Source organism: Cimex lectularius, unplaced genomic scaffold (assembly GCF_000648675.2).
Source record: "Cimex lectularius strain Harlan isolate CLEC.00 unplaced genomic scaffold, Clec_2.1 scaffold71, whole genome shotgun sequence".
NCBI lineage: Eukaryota > Metazoa > Arthropoda > Insecta > Hemiptera > Cimicidae > Cimex > Cimex lectularius.
Window position 1 is genome coordinate 1,137,705 of NW_019392655.1, and position 21,166 is coordinate 1,158,870.

General features: G+C 36.4%; 1 protein-coding gene across 1 annotated transcript in view; it reads left to right on the top strand.

Annotated features, from left to right (window-relative positions):
• Positions 1-21,166, top strand: part of LOC106668278 (locomotion-related protein Hikaru genki) — a 614,924-nt gene that overhangs the window by 497,753 nt on the left and 96,005 nt on the right. The gene's annotated exons all lie outside the window — the stretch shown is intronic.

The following is a 21,166-nucleotide window of genomic DNA, read 5'->3' on the forward strand; positions in this document are numbered from 1 at the left end:
CACTAAGCTCAAGTATCATTAGTTCAAGGATGGTGCTGAACTGCAAAAACAAATTAAACACACTAGGTATGCAGAATAAAGTCAGCATCTGCTGGGTCCCAGGACACATGGGAGTAGAAGGCAATGAGAAAGGGGACACCCTTGCAAGGAAAGGGGCTGCCACACTGCTGATAGGACACGAACCCTTCTGTGGCATAGGAATCCACACTATTAACGAATATCTCAGGCAGAAGGACAAAAAGAAAATGAAGAAACAATGGAATTCACTCATTGGACATAGACAATCCAAGAATCTTCTAACCAATTTTGACAAGAAAGAAATCACAGAATGTGTCAAAGGAAGCAGGAACAGACTGCGAATCCTAACAAGATTCCTAACAAGACACTGTAGATTAAATGGACACCTAAAGAAAATTGAAACAATCCAAGATGGCACATGTAGATTCTGCAAGGAGGTAGAAGAGACACCAACACATTTACTAACAAACTGCGGAGCTACATTAGCCCGCAGGAGGAAATGTTTTGGGATGTATAATGTGACCATAGAAGAGCTTCAACCATTAAAACCGGGCCTATTAATCAAGTTTCTTGATGAAATAGGACTCACCGATGTGCTTTAGGTAGAGAACGGGGGATACAATAGCTCTCAAAGGGCGCAGTATACCATACCCTGAAAAAATTTCATCTACATCTACAACACTACTCAGTGTATAGTGCTGATATTCCTTCCTATCAAAAACCGTTATCCTATCATACTCTGAAGAAGCTACCATTCTATCCACCAACTGCGACTTTATTGTAGCCCACCAAACCTTCCAGACACCCAGACAATAGCTAATTTCTATAGCTAACTTGCTGAAAAGTACTATACAACCTAAAAAGCACTACTATACAACAGATTGAAATTGTCTGTTGATAAAAAAAAACCAAGAATCACGATACTTTATATAGACTTAAGGCTAACTACGAGGCTCAACCAAACCGTCTTACCTCAGTCGAATCCAGACCTAAAACAAATCCTAAAATCCATTAGTCACGCTTATTGTACTATGTTTCAAACCGCACCATTCAAACGGTTAAGTTTTCATTTATAAAAAACATTAAATGATCCCAATCTTACAAATCTCCAACCGCATATCGATCCATCCTGATAAGTCTCCACAACTTACCACAATAACTTCTGACATCCTGATGATCCACAAACCCAACGAACCAACCGTTAACCGAATTGCCTACCATCTGTATAACTTACTAACTCACTCCAAAAGAATAGTACTCGAGAAGCTTTTCTTCATCTAACTGCGATCCATATGAACTACTATTAATTATATTCCTGACTCTAGCATATAAACTGCCAAGGCCATTACGTAGGCATCATCGATACTGCCTTGAGTTGAATGAAGCAATACTGTTCGGATATATGGACAACAACCATGTCAACGTGTATGGCAATTAGGCCTGCTTTTGAAGAAAATGCTTCTTTCAACCTAGTACATCATCTTCTCGTCTTGCTTCATATGATCGTCACTTTTATGCAGCCCGAGGTACATGCTTGTACATGTTCTTCTAAAAGGATTACGACAAGGATGTATATTGTCACCTTGCTTATTTAAAATATATGCATCATGCGAAATGCTGGCCTAGTTGAATCACAAGCGGGAATTAAAATTGCTGGGGAAAAGATCAACAACCTCAGATATGCAGGCGATACCACTCTAATGGCAGAAAGTGAGGAGGACCTAAAGAGCCTCTTCCTCAGGGTAAAAGAGGAGAGCGCGAAAGAGAGCTTGAAGCTCAACATCAAAAAAACTAGGATCATGGCAACCGACTCCATCATTCCTTGGCAAATTGAAGAGGAGGTCGTGGAAGTAGTGACAGAATTCACGTTCCATTCACGATCTGGAATCCCAGATCACCGCAGGCTGTTACAGCAGCCATGAAATTAAAAGACGCCTGCTCCTTGGGAGGAACGCAATGGCAAACCTAAACAGCATGATAAAAAGTAGAGACACCTCCGTGCCAAAGTCCGCATGGTCAAAGCAACGGTATTCCCAGTAGTCATATATGGCTGCGAGAGTTGGACTATTAGGAAGGCCGAGCACCGAAGAATAGATTCGTTTTAATTATGGTGCTGGAGAAGACTCTTGAGAGTCCCTTGACTGCAAGAAGATCAAACCAGTCAATCCTAAAAGAAATCAACCCTGACCCCTGGAATGCCAGATAAGGAAACTGAAGCTCAAATACTTTTGCCACCAAATGACAAGGGAGGTACTCACTGGAGAAGACCCTGATACGGGAAAGATTGAAGGTCAAAGAATATGGGGACTGCAAAGGATGAGATGGTTAGACAGAGTCATAGATGCAACGAGCATGAAATTGAGTCAACTTCAGAGGACAGCAGAAGACAAGAGGACCTGGCGGGACTTGGTCCATGGGGTCGCAAAGAGTCGGAATCGACTGTGCGAACCATGTTCTTCAAGGAATTAAACAGGCACTGCTCCTATACACCTCTACACTGCTTAACTTCCCCTTCTCGTTAATATTAATGACACGACTATCCTTAATCCTAATCCTAATCCTGTCAAACTTCGTCATATCCACCAACACCTCATCAGCCTTGATCCCTGATTTTGCACTTGGAAAATTAATATCAATGAGAAGTGGGTTTTGGACTGTGAGTCGGTATGTTTTGATGGCAATTTCTCACTGAAGGTGGCGCAAAGCTTAAAAGCGTTTGAGTCACGTTGAAACCAGTAGGTGACAACAATCTGACTATACCCACGACAAATCACGATGTTACTAATGATTACCGACAAACGATTAAACTGAAACCCACATACTCGTCTATAGACTATATACAGAGGTTGACAATGATCCAATGACTTGTAGACTCCAACTTATTCAGTCTTTTCGATGCAAAGATCTCCGTACAAAATAATGTCTATGTCAGGAAGTAGACCATTTACATCGATTTAAAAAAAAAGCAGGCGTGTGCGCGTGATTATTAAATTTTCACAAATGTTACTCCAAGTATATCGTGTAGCGTTACACTGCAGGCTCGGCGATGTAACTCCGACTCTAAAATTATTCCCACGATTTAGGTGATTTGCACATGAGTCAGTACTATTAGCAAATTATTCCGTTAATTCGTCAAGGCCAGCTTTAGTCACGTGATACGGTCTAATTTCGTATTGCACGGACTGATACGTGCGATGTCGCCAACATCGAGGAATATCTAGAGGCTTAGAGGATAGTGGCTGTTCATTATTCAGAATTCGAGATCAAGGTATATTCGGAATTGTCATTAGGTTGATTACTTGGTATGTTTACGTAAACTTGGTCAATAATTAGATTTGCCATATTGTGTAAATATTTAGTACCATCTTTCATTATTCAATTCACTATAGTAGTTAAAATACAGTATCATAATGTCTTCATATGTTATCCTTCTGTTTTCCTTTTGTCGTTTTCATCAGCTGACAACGACCAATGCCAAAACGAATATGTGAGCCCAGATGGACCAGGTTGGTCGGAGACGATCAACAAAATATCTCACACGATTCTAATTACAAACATTTAAAACCTTAAAGTGCAAAATTTCATTATTTTTGGGATTATAAGAATTAATATGTTACACGCGGTAACATCATAGGTCTATTGTTGTTCGCGGTATACACTGCTCATACATTCATGAACGTACACTGTCCTCACATATCGTAGTCACCTACAGAAGTGGCTACCTAAAGAACGGTGGATTTCAAAATGTCTCGGACTGTATTGAAACAAGAGACTACTTGAAACCATCACAGATCAGTGCTGAATTACTAAAACGACTAGATACATCCCTATCTACCATGACTCTATTAACCTGATTTATCGTACTGACAGTTTCATTCTATCCTCCAATATGTAGTAGCTCATCGGACCCTCCAGATAAACAGATATAACCGTGAACTATAATTCAAAATACTAAAAAAAAATTTAGCCTATTTTGCTACAAGTCACTTGGTTTTTCAGACTTCTTAATAATAATAATATACCTTGATTATATGCTTAAGAAGGCAGAAAATCATATTTAATCGATAAAAAAATTGTTACTGGGATCCTAACGTCCTTTGGAAGGATACACGGACATTTTTCTAATATTTTTTTAGTATCCCAAAATGAGATTTAGTCAAATAAATCTGTGATCCCATATCTTCACCTAGTCGTATCAAGCCTCCAATGTACTCTAAGGGCCGATGGGGTACACATTATTTCTATATAAGTATATACTTACTACACTTACTCATTTACTTATTCATACAAACTGTACAACAAAAATATAAACAATAAATAATTTATGCATATAATAGTTAGAGATTAAATATGGGGAAACACTTTTTCCTTAAAAATCGGAGGGGACTGCTGAGGACGGCTCTCGACTTGGGGATGAACGAAGCGGCGGAATGGGTAAAAGCCAAATGGCAACAAAGATGGGACGCATCAACCAAAGGACGCCACACATACGCGTTGTTCCCGAGCGTGGCACATAGAATGAAGATGAAACACGTGGAGCCCGATCACTTCGTGTCCCAGCTGCTGACGGGCCATGGCGACTTTGCCAGCAAACTACACCAATTCAACCTAAAGGAATCCCCAGAATGCGAATGCGGCGAGATTGAAACAGTAGTGCACCTAGTGTTCGAATGCCGGATACATGCACGAGGAGGAACCAAATGGATGCGAGAGATTGGTGCCATAAACGCAAGTTTGGACGCCCTGCGGGAGGCAATCTCCACCCCCAAAAATTACAGATTAACTGTAAAAAGGTGGCGCACAATAATGAGAAGAAAAGGATGGCCCGCATAAGTCATCAATTCATCAAAATGTACACGCAAGTACTCATAAGCAACACTACTGGCCCCCTCCAACATCCCGACCGGACGCCTCCGCGCGGCCCATCCCAGGGGCGCATAATAGCGCCTCAAAGATCCGGTGGAGGGGTGCTAGCCAACCGCTAGGCGACAAATAGCCGCCTACCTCTGTAAGGCTCGGTCTTGGGCTTAGGAGCAGAGGAGAAACAAAGAGAAGACCTAGCGGCTCTCGACTTGGGGACGACACTTTCCTAGGTCCTTCCGGCCGTACTCGTTTCAAACTCAGCACCACCAAATTCCAAGACATAAACTTCAACCTACATCGCTCCACTGTACTCCCAACCTATTTATAACCTAACGTCCAATTTTTACCAAAAACCTTGGCCTGTATCTAAGCAAGCCTTTGACCTCAAATAGAAAAATCTGACAATACCGTTAATTAAAAGAATATTATACTGCACATTGAACTTATTCCATGACAGCAAAAGATCTGTTTATAACACTGCTTGTCTATACGCTGAATAAACTGCTATTCTACAGTCAAACTTCGATTTATTAAAGCTCACAGAATCATCACACATCTAGTCATTTTCTTGAACAATTGTTCAAAAAATAGCGAATCAAACTCAACTTCGCCAAATCCCAAAACATAACCGCAATCTGCCGATCTTTTACCACCTCATCCCTTCTTATTGAAAATCTTGGGCAGTATGTATACAAAAGGACTCAACTGAACTGACATACTGTGTTAAAAAACTACTGTACAACCTTAAAAATAATGCTATACAACAGATTGAAATTATACCTTCACAGCAAAAAACCTATGTATATACTAGTCAGTATAAACTGCTGATATTCCTTCGTATCCAAAACCCGTTATCATATCATTCTATCCTCCAACTGCGACTTTATTATAGGCCACCAAACCTTCCAGACACCCAGACAATCTTTTGCACAATGGTTCAAAAAATATGGCATCAAAATGAACAACGCTAAATCCCAAAACATAACCTTAACCTTAACCATGGCATCGCTCTCCTTCCAATGTTCTATAATTTGACCAACCTCTTACCAAGAACATTGAGCTGAATCTAGACATGTGACTGACCAGGAAAAACACCGAGGCCGGTTACTTAAAAAAAACTACTTTATAACCTTAAAAACACTACTACACAACAGATTGAAATTATATCTTCACAGCAAAAGACCTATGTACATACTAGTCAGTACAAACTGCTGATCTTTCTTCCTATCCAAAAAACCGTTATCCTATCATACTCTGAAGAAGCTACCATTCTATCCTCCAACTGCGACTTTATTATAGCTCACCAAACCTTCCAGACACCCAGACAATCTTTTCCACAATGGTTCAAAAAATATTGTATCAAAATATACAAGGCCAAATCCCAAAACATAACCTTAACCATGGCATCGCTCTACAAGCAATGTTCCAGTTCTATAATATGACCTCCTTCTTAACTTGAGCTCAATCTAGACATGTCACTGACCAGGTAAACACCGAGGCCGGTTACTTAAAAAAACTACTTTATAACCTTAAAAACACTATTATACAACAGATTGAAATTATACGTTGACAGCAAAAGACCTATCTATAACACTACTCAGTGTATATTGCTGATATTCCTTTCTATCCAAAAACCGTTATCCTACTCTGAAGAAGCTACCATTCTATCCTCCAACTGCTACTTTATTATAGCTCACCAAACCTTCCAGACACCCAGACAATAGCTAACTTGCTAAAAACTACTATACAGCCTGAAAGCCACTACTATACAACAGATTGAAATTGTCTGTTGATAAAAAAACCAAGAAGCACGATACTTTATATAGACTTAAGGCTAACTACGAGGCTCAACCAAACCGTCTAACCTCAGTCGAATCCAGACCTAAAACAAATCCTAAAATCCATTAGTCACGCTTATTGTATTACGTTTCAAACCGCACATTCAAACGGTTAAGTTTTCATTTATAAAAAACGTTAAATGATCCCAATCTTACCAATCTCCAACCACATATCGATCCATCCGGCCACGTCCTAAATCCTCCTAGACCTTTCTAGTATCAATGACCCAGTGCATCTCAGATTGCGAATATTTTACGTGAAGGGGTAAATGAAATTAGTGTGTGTTTGGTGCTAGCCTACTTAAAATAGTGTTCTTATTATATTAAAATTTTTACAAAAATAAAGCGGTTATACATTGTAAGTTGACCAGGTCTAAAGAATTTGTATATACTGAAACATTATATACCTACTTATTTAATTCCTTGAAAAGATTTACTACCACTTTATGAGAGTTCTTTTGGTTATCAACTTGGGTTTCTCTTTAACAGAAGGGGCACAAATTCCAACTTGCACACTTCAGCCGTCAGTTGTGTCCGTTTCAGTGTCCCAGGAGAGCCGCCCGTCGTGGATCCAACGCAATAGTCAATAAATAGGATAAGAAAATAGGTTGTAAGAAACGAGAATTCCCATCGAACCTCATCTCTTTCTCGTTGTAAAAATCAATAGGAAGCCCAAATAAAAATTATTCCAGTAATGTTCAAAAAAATCATTAAAGTAATGATATTTAAGCGAAAATCCTTTAATAACGAAAATCTGCCGTATCGACTTTGCGAAGAGCGATCAACCCTCCATTTAGGATCTAATGCCTTCCCTTAATGGCTCCATATTTACACTACCTGTAACCGCGGAAGGGTAAATACTAATTCCTGCTCCGCATTTCTCTGGGGGTATTGTTCTCCTTTCCGAAAACGGAATCGATAACGTTCGAGTATCGACTACCCAGAATGGAACACAAAAACGTTGAATATCGTTAAAAAAAACAACCGTTTCAAATTACCGTGAAAGTTGTTCAGATAAAAGGCTTTTTGTTCTTGAGGCACCGACCGTTTTTCCCTCTTACAAGTTTTGATTTACCGTATACATATTTCAGACTCTCCTCTTCCGTCACGATAGTGAAATTCTTCCGATTATCTTTTCTTTTATCTCTGGGTTCTTTCCCCCTTGACAAACTAGTTAAGTTGACCTGTAAATTGACATTCTGAGTACCGTTCTTAGATATAAAAAGTAGAAGTGAAGAACATAAAAAAAACTCTATTTCCCAAAGTTTAAGCAATGAATAAGTGAATTTAAATTTTTGAACCTTCACTAGAATGGGTTCAATCCTCCCCGAGGAATATCGAATACTCTGGGAGAGTGAATGTGAACAGACTTCTATGTTTCTATCGAATGTTGTGTTTGTGTTAATTTACTGTCATGAATGTAATTTATTAGGGTGAAAGGAAGGGGTTGCTTATAACCCCGCCCCGATGGTTATCAAGTACTCTGGGGTAAGAGTATGACGTATGGAGAGTAAAAGTAATTTATTACCGTGAAAGGAAAGGGTTGCCTATGACCCCGCCCCGAGGATTATCGAGTACTCTCGGGAGAGTGTATGACGTTTGGAGAGTAAAAGTAATTTATTAGCGTGAAAGGAAGGGGTTGGCTATGACTCCACCTCGAGGAATATCGAGGACTCTGGGGTGAGTGCATGACGTATGGACAGTAAAAGTAATTTATTAGCGTGAAAGGAAGGGGTTGCCTATAACCCCGCCACGAGGAATATCGAGGAATCTGGGGGAGTGCATGTGAACAGACTTCTATGTTTCAATCGACTAGAGTGTTTGTGTTAATTTATTGTAATGAATGTAATTTCTAAGCGTGAAAAGAAGGGGTTGCTTATAACGCCGCCCCGAGGATTATCGAGTACTCTCGGGAGAGTGTATGTAACCAGACATCTATGTTTGTGGTGATGTATTGTATGTTTTGTTTCTATTCTGTATTTGAGAGGTAACCTGAGGTACAAACGGAGACTAGCATTCTAGGAAATCAACGTAGTATATATTTGAAATCAGAGAGTCAGTAACCAGAGCGAGACGTTCAAATGGCTGCAGTTGAAAACAAAATACGCGCGAAAGAAGAGAAAAAGAAAGAATACACGCAGAGGGCCGGCGATGACCTCAGCTGTTGTCGGCCCATAAACTTCCTACTTTATTATTATTGAATCTTCACATAATTCACTATTTTTCGTGGTCCTGTTGACCAAGTAATAACATTCAATTAATTAAGGTTTTTAAGTTGAGATAAAAAGTCAATGTCACGAGCGGGATTCGAACCTACGACCTTCGGCTTGATACGCCGCTACTCTACCACTTGAGCTATCTTGACTTCGATCCCCTCGGGCACTAACTTCCCATCTCAACCCCACCTTTTGAATTTTCCCTCCTTTTTGCCATTTTTCAAATGACGTATAATCGGATTGGATTCTCGGCGTCGGAGAGCCTTAGTGAAGTGTACTTCATTTTTAATCAATTAAATTCACTATTTTTCGTTGTCCGCTTGGCCAATTAATAACATTCAATTAATTAAGGTTTTTATGTTGAGATAAAAAGTCAGTGTCACGAGCGGGATTCGAACCCATGACCTTCGGCTTCACATAATTGTTATATTTTAACACATGTAAGGAAACGAAATAAAAGTGCGAGCATAGAGACGAAATAAATATCCATCGCCATTTCACCAGATATGTATTCACAAAATATAAAATTCGTTGTTGAAACAGCATAAGATATACACTACGAACTGGGTTATTTAAATGGTTTCCGATATGGTAATTTAATAGCTGTTATCGATTCATACGGCGAAGGCAGACGAGCAAGTATGCAGAGGAGCAACCATATAAATTACGTTTTCCTTTTCCGATGTGTTCGCGTTTCATCATAGCATAAACAATCGATTTTGACTTCCTGTCAACGATGGGAAGCCTTTCATAAATTTGCACGATTTGGCATGAAATTGCTTAATAGAGTTAGTTGGTGACCGAGAGGATCGAAGTCAAGATCGCTCAAGCGGTAGAGCAGCGGGGTGCGGGGTATGGAGCCGAAGGTCTTGGGTTCGAATCCCTTTCGTGACACTAACTTTTTCATCTCAACCAATACCTTACATAAAGATTAATTAATTGAAAGAAGTTATTTGGTTAATAGGTCCACGAAATATAATGGATAAAAAAATCTTTTAATTTGCTGAGCTGGATTTCATTTGGCTTTAGTCTAGGTTTTCCATCGATAACAAGAAGAAATGAACTATCATCATAAGTATTCATTACTTTACCAATACGACCCTAGATAGATCATCCGCTAAGATAAAAAAAAAGCCAGCCGAAAGTGACAGCACTGTACGTCTAGTTACTTCATTAATCTAATATACAGTTTAGTGCCATTCATACGAGATTTTCATAAGGGACGGGGGAATAAAATGTAGTATCCACCGAAATGTTGAACAGCAGTGCAATATATTTCTCGAAGGGTGGATTAGGGCCCTTGTCAAACCTAAAGAATCCCCTCTTAAGCCGTAGGTTAATCCCCGGAGGTCCAAACCACGATGCCTTCCAACCTTCCGGTTTTCTATACCTGCGGATGAATAGGCTGTTTCCTCTTCCAATATCCGTCCCTTCATTCATCGTGTGAACCAAACTCGGATTCCCCTCGCCTCTTTTTACTTTTTCCCCTAAACGTCTATTTTGTTTAGCGAATTATAGCTTTTCTTTTGAAAAGTGTTTAGCAACTTGGAAAATCTAATGATCGCGAAAGTGAGTCTAAGGTGCTGCTAGTCACGTCCTCTTAAATTGAAAAACTCTGTAAGCCGCTCCTCGCCCCTTGACTTTTTCGTTTCCCTACACCGTTTTCTCTATCTCCCATAGCTATTTTGGCTGAAGTCTTTCTTTTAAAAAGGGTTTCCGCTATGCTGACTTATTCTGTCCCGGTTCAATTCAATATTGATTGAAATGTCGAAACACAGTACAAATAGGTTGATTATTTGGAGGTCGTTAAATGGGCTCTGGTGGGACGTAGGTTTTAGGAGAATATTTTCTTTATCGTGCGAACGTTTCGATCTTTATTGAGATCATCTTCAGGGTCTGGGATTTATAAAAATTGTTTAAATTTTACAAATACATGTAGGATGTGAAAAAAAATGAATGTATACAATGCTAGAAAATTTTAGATTAAAAAAATGTATTTACACAAGGCTAAAAAAATTTAGATAAAAAATATGAATTTATACAACGCTAAAAAACTTTAAATAAAAAATAATAATTTATACAATGCTAGAAAATTTTAGATTAAAAATAAATGAATTTATTCAACGCTAGAAAATTTTAGATTAAAAAAATGAATTTTTACAATGATAGAAAATTTTAGATTAAAAAAACAAGAATTTATACAATGCTACAAAATCTTAGATTAAAAAAATGAATTTATACAATGCTAGAAAATTTTAGATAAAAAATATGAATTTATACAATGCTAGAAAATTTTAAATTTAAAAAAATATACAGTGCGACAAAATCTTAGATTAAAAAAATGAATTTATACAATGCTAGAAAATTTTAGATAAAAAATATGAATTTATACAATGCTAGAAAATTTTAAATTTAAAAAAATATACAGTGCGACAAAATCTTACATTAAAAAAATGAATTTATACAACGCTAGAAAATTTTAGATTAAAAAAATGAATTTATGCAATACTAGAAAATGTTTAGATTTTAAAAAATTCAAAAAAAAAATTTCTAGCATTGTATAAATTCATTGTTTTTTAACCTAAAATTTTCTAGCTTTGTAAAAATTCATTTTTTTCACATCTTGCATGTATTTGTAAAATTTAAACAATTTTTTTAAATCCCAGGCCCTGAAGATGATCTCAATAAAGGTCGAAACGTTGGCACGATAAAGAAAATGTTTTCCTAAACCCTACGTCACACCAAATCGCATCTCACGATTTCCAAATAATCATTAATAAAAATTTACAATAGTCATCATTGTGGTCACTAAACACCATACATTACAAATAGGATTATTTTTTCTTTGACTACTTATTTTTCAGTTATAACAACCCTTATAACTTTAACGTTGATAAATTCACTTAAAAAATGTAAAATTTAAAAAATAAAAAAAAAACAAGAGAGAGAAATCTGGCGTAGATCCTCATATAATTTGTCAATTCAATATTAGTTGAAATAAATTATGTTTTATTTAAAATAATTTATTTCTACTTTATACATTCTTTTTTCATTTTACTTAAACGAATACCATTTTTTTTTACTTGACCTGAGCGTGTCTTTCAGAAACACGCACATCACAAAGGGTGAAATTCTCTAAGAACAAAAGCTAATCAAGCTACTTAAAGAATAACCTATTCAATTAAAATTTAGAGTGCGATTTACTTTTGAGCCCTTTGGGGCCAGCTTAATCTCGATTGTTCCCTTAGCCGGGAATGAAAAATTCAACAGAGGAAAATATACAAGGTAGTAGAAAATTCTAAAATACAGGGCTTTCGGAATTAAGAAAGATTGTGATGTGAGATGACCTCGTTAAACATGCAATGGTTAAACCATCTTTTTCCCTCAGTTAATGCAGTTTTAATTATCCAACAGCAAATCATTAGTTTTTTTTATAATTCAATCTACTTTATAATACATATAATTAAAGGACAAGAACAAATTATTTATTTATTAGACGATGTTTTTGCTATTTACGAAATTTGGCAAAAATTACCAAGTGATTTTAATATATGACCACAGTTTATTGCTATCTTGGTTGATTTATTTTTAAATTTATACTATTTTTGTAACCAATCATCATTAATTAAACGAAGAGGATAGAAGAAAAGAAGATAGATTGAATTTTTTGGTTCTGAAGTTATTAGCGGTTGTTATTTCCTTGGTTTTCTGGGTAAAAAATATACACAACCACCACTTTTGTACACAATAACCACGGCAACTATTATCTAGATTCTGACAAAAATATGAGGTTAATAAATCAAAAAGTCGAAGTGTAAGTACGGAAAGTGATACATTATTAAACATTTTTATTTGGTCAATCGGACCACGAAATCTAATGGATTTAATGAAAATAATGGCCATACTTTGCTCCCGAGCCGAGGATAAAGTGATAAATGAAAATTGAGAAATGAGTGATGGCACAGAGCCAATCAGCGGATGTCGAACATAAAACAATTTTGGGAAAAATTTCGAAGAAAAGCGTTATAAAATAGATTTTACGCTCAATTGGTTTAATTAATATTCTTAGCCCATAAAGTTATGTATTTCACGTAACTTTTACCGTAAAAACATGCAATTTCGTGAAAAAATAACGTGTCCAAAGAACGTCCTTCCTCGATTCAAATTTCTATTCTGGTTTCATCGCAAACCGGCTTAAAAATAAAAACCGAAATTTCCAGCCTTCAATCAAAATATTATTCTGTAATAAATAATACCATGAAAAAACAATGAAAAAAAAGAGTAATCGACCCCGTAAAAAAGGTGCGTATTGGATAAACGCGTAAACCATTGCTGACGTATGGTTGCAAAACATAAAATATCACCAAATAATTTATACAAAAAAACGAACCACTCGAATGACCGTGGTGAAGATAATGGACAAATAATTAAGGTTTTTAGTTGAGATGAAAAAAAGTTAATGGCACGAGAGGGATTCGAACCCACGACCTTCGGCTTGATACGCCGCTGCTCTACCACCTGAGCTATCGTGACCTCGATCCACTCGGACATCAACTCCCCATCTCAGCCCCACCTTATGAGTTTTCCCTCCTTTTGCCATTTTTCAAATGTCGTGTAATCGGTTTGGATTCTCGACGACAATTGAAATGGCGACGGAGAGCTTTAGTGAAGTGTACTTCATTTTAATTCATTAAATTCACTAATTTCGTGGTCCGCTTGACCAATTAATACTTTACAATTAATTAAGGTTTTTAGTTGAGATGAAAAAAAGTTAATGGCACGAGAGGGATACCCTCATAAAACTCATAAGGTGAGGTTGAGATGGGGAGTTGATGTCCGACTGGATCGAGGTCACGATAGCTCAGGTGGTAGAGCAGCGGCGTATCAAGCCGAAGGTCGTGGGTTCGAATCCCTCTCGTGCCATTACCTTTTTTTAATCTCAACTAAAAACCTTAATTAATTGTAATGATGTAATTGGTCAAGCGGACCACGAAATTAGTGAATTTAATAATGGACAAACATAAAAATAAAAACTCAATAGAATTGAGGCGGCCATGTAGGAAGATTGTAAAACAACAGATGTACATAGGTATAAGAAATGGACGCCGACAACAAATGCAAGAAAAAGAAGATGTCCAATAAAAAGATAAAACGATGACTTAAGAATGAAGAATGTGAAACAAATAAAAGAATGGAAGATCGGGCTTGTGGTCAAAAGGTCTGAGAAGGAAGTACATGTATAGAATTTTCTGTATAAAATATATTGTACTATGAGAAAAGAACAATTTTTTTTTTAAATTTAGACAGACAGAAAGCAGAAGTGCATAAAATAGTTTAAGAGAGATTGAATAAAAAGATTTAGATTCTTATAAACAAAACGTAGCAGACGATTTACGCAATTACAAATTGACTTTGTTTAACAGAGGTCTAATGTTCTCGTAGAAAGGCAGCGGGCCCGAATTGAAATTTGCAATATAAATTCAATTTGGGAGACCGTTCCGAGTTTTCATTTCCTACCCGTGCCCTCTCAGGGATTTGTGAAGGCTACACGGCTTAGAGGGGTGAGACCACAGTTTTCTTCCCGGCTCTTTTTCCTAAAAAGAAGCCAAACTAGTTTAGGCCCGTGAAAGCAAGTGTCGACAAGTTTGTAACGCCTAAAGGGCCCATTGCCCTAAATCGTGTCTTGTAAACAAAGCTCTTCATTGATTGCCATACGCCGTTGTGCCGGGGGGGGGGGGTCGGCTTCTCTCGAAAAATAAATTACCCTTTTAATAAGTCACACAAGGAAGAAGCTCCGCTAAGAGCTTTATGCCAAAGAAGAACCCCTCCATTAGATTAGACTTTTAAAACAAGTTTCTACAACGGTGAGGCTCTATAGCCTAACTTTTTTTTCACCCCCTGGTAAAAAAAAAGGGATTTATCAAGAAATCCGCGTGACACAGGCTACTCTATTTGTGTTAGACAAATACTGTATTTATTTAATGTATAACTTAGAATCAATTTTCTTTTTGGTTTCTTTTTTACCTCTAAATCAAACATATAAATTGCCGTTTCAAAGACCGTTGAAATATCGATAAAACAGGACGTAAAATCGTTTTCTGTTTTATCGTTACACATTTTATTAGTGCTCCAAGTGTGGGGCCTGTTTTATTGCAGAGATTTATTTATATGAGAATGCCAGAAAAACACTTTTTCAACTTATAAAAGAAGTTTTATTGGAGTGAAATTATGACACTTATTGATTTTATAGCTGTATCAGCGATTTTGGTGTAATTGGGAATGATGATTGCCAACTGTGGTTCAAATTTTGAAACCTATCTATTACGACAAAATAGACCATAAAATCAGGAACATTTTATTTCATCCGATACAACAAATTATGCTTTTGTTTCTTATGCAACCTACACTTTTGAGGCTCATATTTATTTAGTAGTGCTTATACGAAATCAAGCTGGTGATTAGAATGGACCGAGATATGTATATTTGAAGATTTTTTTTATATACAGGGCTAATTCTGAATTCCTTAAACCATGCAACTTAACCAATTCCTTAACCAACAGGAAATATATAGTTAAAAATTACAATCTCTCTCTCTCTCTCACTCTCTCTCTCTCTCTCTCTCTCTCTCTCTATCTCTATCTATCTATCTGTCTATCTATCTATCTATCTCTGTCTATTGATCTAGCTATCTATCTATTTATCTATCTTTCTGTCACTTTCTTTCGCTCATTTTCTCGCCCTCTTTCTCTATATCTATGTACCTATTTGTCTACCTTATCAAGCGAGATTTATTTTATTTTTACTTTTTTGTACGTTTAAATATTCTATTCTTACAACCAAACGATCGCACTGTAGTCCATTACAAATTAAAATTACAAAAAAAATGACGTAGCCACGTGAAATAAGTATATACATTTAAAATATAACATTTTCGTTTCGGTTAACAAAATTTATCACAAAGTATTGTTTTATTGGCGAAAAGATACATGCCTTCCTGAGTGACCTTCAATACCGTGGTAGGGATGGAAGACCCTTCGGACCGCTATTCGGTCGGTTTGTCGTAGGGTTTTCTGGGAATGCACCCTGGCCAAATACGCTTGACTTCTTCCACCTTTCAACAATGATCTGATTCTAGCCGAATCTTTATCACTTCAAACCATCACTAATAAAAAATTTTAACTTAAAAATCGTACACTTAAAAAATTAAACGACCGAGACGTTAGAAAAATTCTTTACAGCAAAACCAGCAAAGAAGAAATCGAATATTCACAGATTATTTACAAAATCCAGATGAAAACGCAAGTGGGTGATTTTATCTTTGGTTTATTTATCTCTAATTACTTAAAACAGACCAAATATTCTTGTAAGATAATCAATGGAGGATTATCTAAAAGTCAAGTGAAAATATTAAGGTTGGCGCCTGTTTTTGCTTCTTAGCGTATATGCATGTAATTTGTTTCGGAAAATAATTGTTTACTGTTATTTGTTCTACGCCATACTGTTCTTATCACTTCTTTTGATTATAGGATCTTTCGTGTTTGTTTTATTAGTTTTAAGGTAAATGATTTTCATTTGTTGATTAGTGGTTTACGTAATTCTAGTAGTACTTTGAAGTTTTTATTTTTCAAAAATTCAATTTTGTATCTACTTGAAATTATACATATTACTTAATTGTAACTTTTTGACATGTATGTTTGCGGTTAGTTTTCTTTCAGTACTTTTGTGTTGCTGGACAACTGTTATTAATGTCACGAGCCACAATTTAAAAACATCTAATAATTATTATAATTAAATATTAATTAGGATTGTATGTGTACGGGCAATGAAAAAATTAGACGGAAACCAAATAAAATACGCTAAAAATAAATTCAACAAAGAACCGAAGAATTAGTAAGAAAAGTAAAACGTTAGAAAGCATAAGAAAAGTGAAGTGATTCCTGGTGTTTTTATTTTACTATTTATCTGTATATTTTACCAATTTTAATTATTATTTACGTTGTGTTTTGTTATTTTTATTTCTAACTGTTCTTTAATCAAACTGAATAAAAATTTTATTGGAAAACGTAATATTTGGTGTGCTGCTTTATTTTATCCAAACGCCTCAAAGGTGCGTGTCTTTAATTTTTATTTAAGCATATTTAGTTATCAATAAATGTTTAAATTAGTTCAAACTATACAACAAACGTTATATTTTAGAAATGAAAATTTTTTAAGTTTTTTTCATTTTCAGTTCCTCTTTAAAGTTAAAGGGACTACTTGGATGTGTGAGAATAGTTTATGCAACGTTAAAGCCGTTTTGAAATATTTCTTCATTTCTGAGTTCTACGGCCTGATTTTAGCTTGGATAATTGAAGGTGTAGGACCAGGAGGTTTTGCTAGGTCAAATTTTAGGTTATTTTTTAACCTCACTAGACCTGACCCCACTGTTCTATTTTGAATCGACCTGTGTACTGCATTAATGCCTCTCTACCAATTTCGTTGCTTTCCAACCCTCACGGTATCTACATCACCAGCTTACGTTTTCCCAATAATTGGAAATTTATTTTTTATGGTGGCTTTTTCTTAAGTCTGGATTTCTGTGCAAGCCTAAAATATAAGCCATCAAACTCATTATGTCTTATAATAACAAATTAGAGTGCTGTTTCATTTTAACCGAACGTCTCAAAGCTACATGTTTTTAATTTTTATTTGAAGATATAGTTATCAAAAAAATGTTCACAAAACTTTATATTTCAGAAATGAAAAATTTGAATGTTTTTTAATTTCCAATTCCTGTTTAATGGGATTCTGTGATACTAAACCCGCACGACTTGTGTGTCTGGCAGAATTGTTGGCCTGGCGCGCCGTTACAGGTAACGTTAAGGTGGCCATTCACGATCGCTCCTAGCAGTCCAAACGGAGCGTCGCCGTTCCAAAAACCACGTCAATGGCAAAACTGAACTGGCGTGCCAGGCTGTGCCAAATATTCGACCGATCCAAACTCCATCGCGCCACTCCAAATATCTACGGCGCGGCGACGGCATGGCGCGTTCGTCAATGGGAAAACCTGGCGTGAACGCGTTTTTTTGGCGCAGTCTCCGTCTTTCTGTCACTGAGCAAACATCTCCGTCGTACATTCTCAAAAAGTCAAAAACGTTTATTTTTTATTGGTAATGACATCCAATCGAGATTTTATTGTTGAGGTGATTGAATTGTATGAAAGTTTACCATGTTTATGGAAAGTGGTGGGCAATGATTACCACGATAGAAATAAAAGAAATTCGATCCTCAACCAGTTGGTCGACGTTTTCAAAACAAAGATACAAACGCAATGAGAGAAGCGGTATTGATAACTCCGAACAATGATCAGAAATCGTAGTAGAGAACTTAAGTTCTTTGTAGTTCATCCCTGCAGCGAGAAATCGTAATGTGGCTGCCAACCTTTCATGTAGTGATGATTTCTCTCATGACTGTCTTTTGTTTTCTAATCAAGGGGGTAACAAGCTGGGGTGAATATAAATAAGACGTTAATCTTTTTTTTTTGTAAGGTTTTGCTTGAAATGAAAAAATAATATCACGAGGGGGATTCGAATCCACGGCATTCGCTGCGCTAACCACTTGATCTATCGTGACTTCGATAGTACGATCCACTCGGACACCAGCTCCCCATCTTAACCAACAACCTTTCGAATTTTCTCTCTTTTTGCCATTTTTTGGTGCCGGAGAGGACCGAAGTCACGATAGCTCAAGTGGTAGAGCAGCTGCGTATTTATCCGAAGGCCATGGATTCAGATCCCGCTCGTGTCACTAGCTTTTTCATTTCAACCAAAGCCTAACAAAAAGAGATTAATTAATTGAAAGAAGTAATTTGGTCAATAGAACGCTAAATATAATGAATAAATAAGACGTTTCATCCATCCTTAAATAGTTCCTCCAATCAGCGGGTTCAAGGGAAAGATCTTTCTTCAATTGCTGTGGGTATTACGGCTTCAGGAGCCACTTCTTACACCATTTCATCTTCAATTTTTTGCTTTTAATATATAAATAAACAGAAGCGTAGCACAAGAGATCGTCATCCATTACCAGAAGGTAATTCACTGGTTGACGTTTGGAGCGCCCCCTCAAATTTCAGGCACTCCAAATGGAGCTGAACGGCTTGGCGCGGTTCAATTTGGAGTGATTGTGAATGAACACCTTTACACTAATTGATCAATCACATAGATCATATATTAGCTGTTTATATTAAAAACGATCATGATGATGATGAAAAATGATATAAGTTAAGGTTAGACATGTAAGTTGGTTAATGAATTAACAGAATTAAGTCATGGCAAGGATAATGGGCATATTGTTTGACAGTTGCTTTGGATGATTTCTTTTAGTTACCCTGGTTCCATTCTATCAATTCTGAAACTTAATAACTAACATAACTACACTAAATCTAACAACTATACAATTCATTTAACCCTGAGATCATAACTGGGCATTGCACCGATTTCGTAGAGCTAACAGTCCACTGTGTCCCGACTGCGGAGTTGATGACAGGGTCCAACACAGACTATTCAAGGTGTCCTTGAAAGTGTGAGGGAACCACTAAAGCTCCTCTTCCGCCACACTTGGCCACCGACCCTCAACTGGTTAAAGAAAAGAGGACGTTTGAGGTCCTCAAACCTGTTAGCCGAGCTATAGTGGATAAAGTAGCTGATTACTTTTTTTCTTTTTCTTCCTACGATAAGTTACTTGTTAGATCTTAGCGTTTCCCTGAACTTTTAATTCCGGGCTGGTTACTCCATGTACCCATAATTGTTACTTATTTATTAAAATATTGTATTTATTAGAAAGTGTATTCAAAAGGATTAACCAGCAAGGGGGAGACCTATTAGATTAGATAAATTAATAATAAGAAAAAAATTTCCCTTCTTCCTTGGGTCTTCCCTTTCAGGGCAAGGTCGAAGGAAGAAGTTAAGTACAATAAGATCCCCTAAACTTGCATCCCATTTGAATTAGTTTAGTGGCCGCGGTCCGCCGGTATGGGGTCTCCGTTAAGTACGGCGGGGAGGTGGATGGGAAAAAAAAAGATAATGGGCATACTGTTTGACAGTTGCTTTGGATGATTTCCTTTAGTTACCCTGGTTCCATTCTATCAATCTGAAACTTAATAACTATCATAACTACACTAAATCTAACAACTATACAATCCATTTAACCCTGAAATCATAACTGGGCCAAACCAACGCCTTCAGTATAAATAGTATATGCAAAAAATCCGTTTATTTTCTATACTTTGATTTGTTTTGCTTGTCTCTTATTCGGCTTTTGTTCGCAGAGGCGAGATGTTTTTACCTTTAAAATTTAATAATGTTGTCACTGTATTGAAATGAACACGGGTGCTTTTATAAACCAATCGTCGAAATTAATTTCCCACGCTTTTACCGATATCGCTGATGGATTCAATTGTTCTTGTACACCCAACGGGAACACGGCAACAACCACGGGGCTTTTTTATGTTCATGGGCAGTTAAATATTTACTCTTTTTTTATTTATTTTCTTTATCAATTCGGTGGCAATTTTTATTAAAACAGTGAATTTAATTACTAAAATCTAATAAACTTGAATTTAGGGAATCGTCAACTTTTTGTTTTACGATGGAATAAATCTGAATCATTTCAATATTCACATCTGTTGAAAAAGATCTTCACGCTGACTAAAATCAACAAAATAAAAATTCCATCGTTTGATTTAAAAAAAAAAATCTTTTCTGTCGTTTTGTGGTATTTTTTTAATCGTACATAATTCATGCCATTGATAGTGTTTAGAAAAGATAAATGGTGTTGGTCAATATTTTTAAAATTATAGTTCCTACTCACAGTAAGTTTTTTTTAATAATAATATTGATAGTGTTTTGCCATTTCATTGTTTTAATTAATGTGTGGTGATTAGTGACCGTTAATCGATATTTATTTAGAAATCGTGAGATGCGGTCGGTCTGGTGTGATGTAGGTTTCAGAAATACATTTTCTTTATCGTGCCAACGTTTCGATCTTTATTGAGATCATCTTCAGAGCCTGGGATTTACAAACATTGTTTACATATAACATTACATTTTGGATGTGGAAAGTGAATTTATACAATGCAAAATATATATTTTTTTATATATTCAATCAAAGTATTTCTAAGTACTCAAAGTGTTTATCTTCTGTGTAATTGTGCCATTCTTGCGAGTCGTGTCGAGATTTTGATAATTAATAATA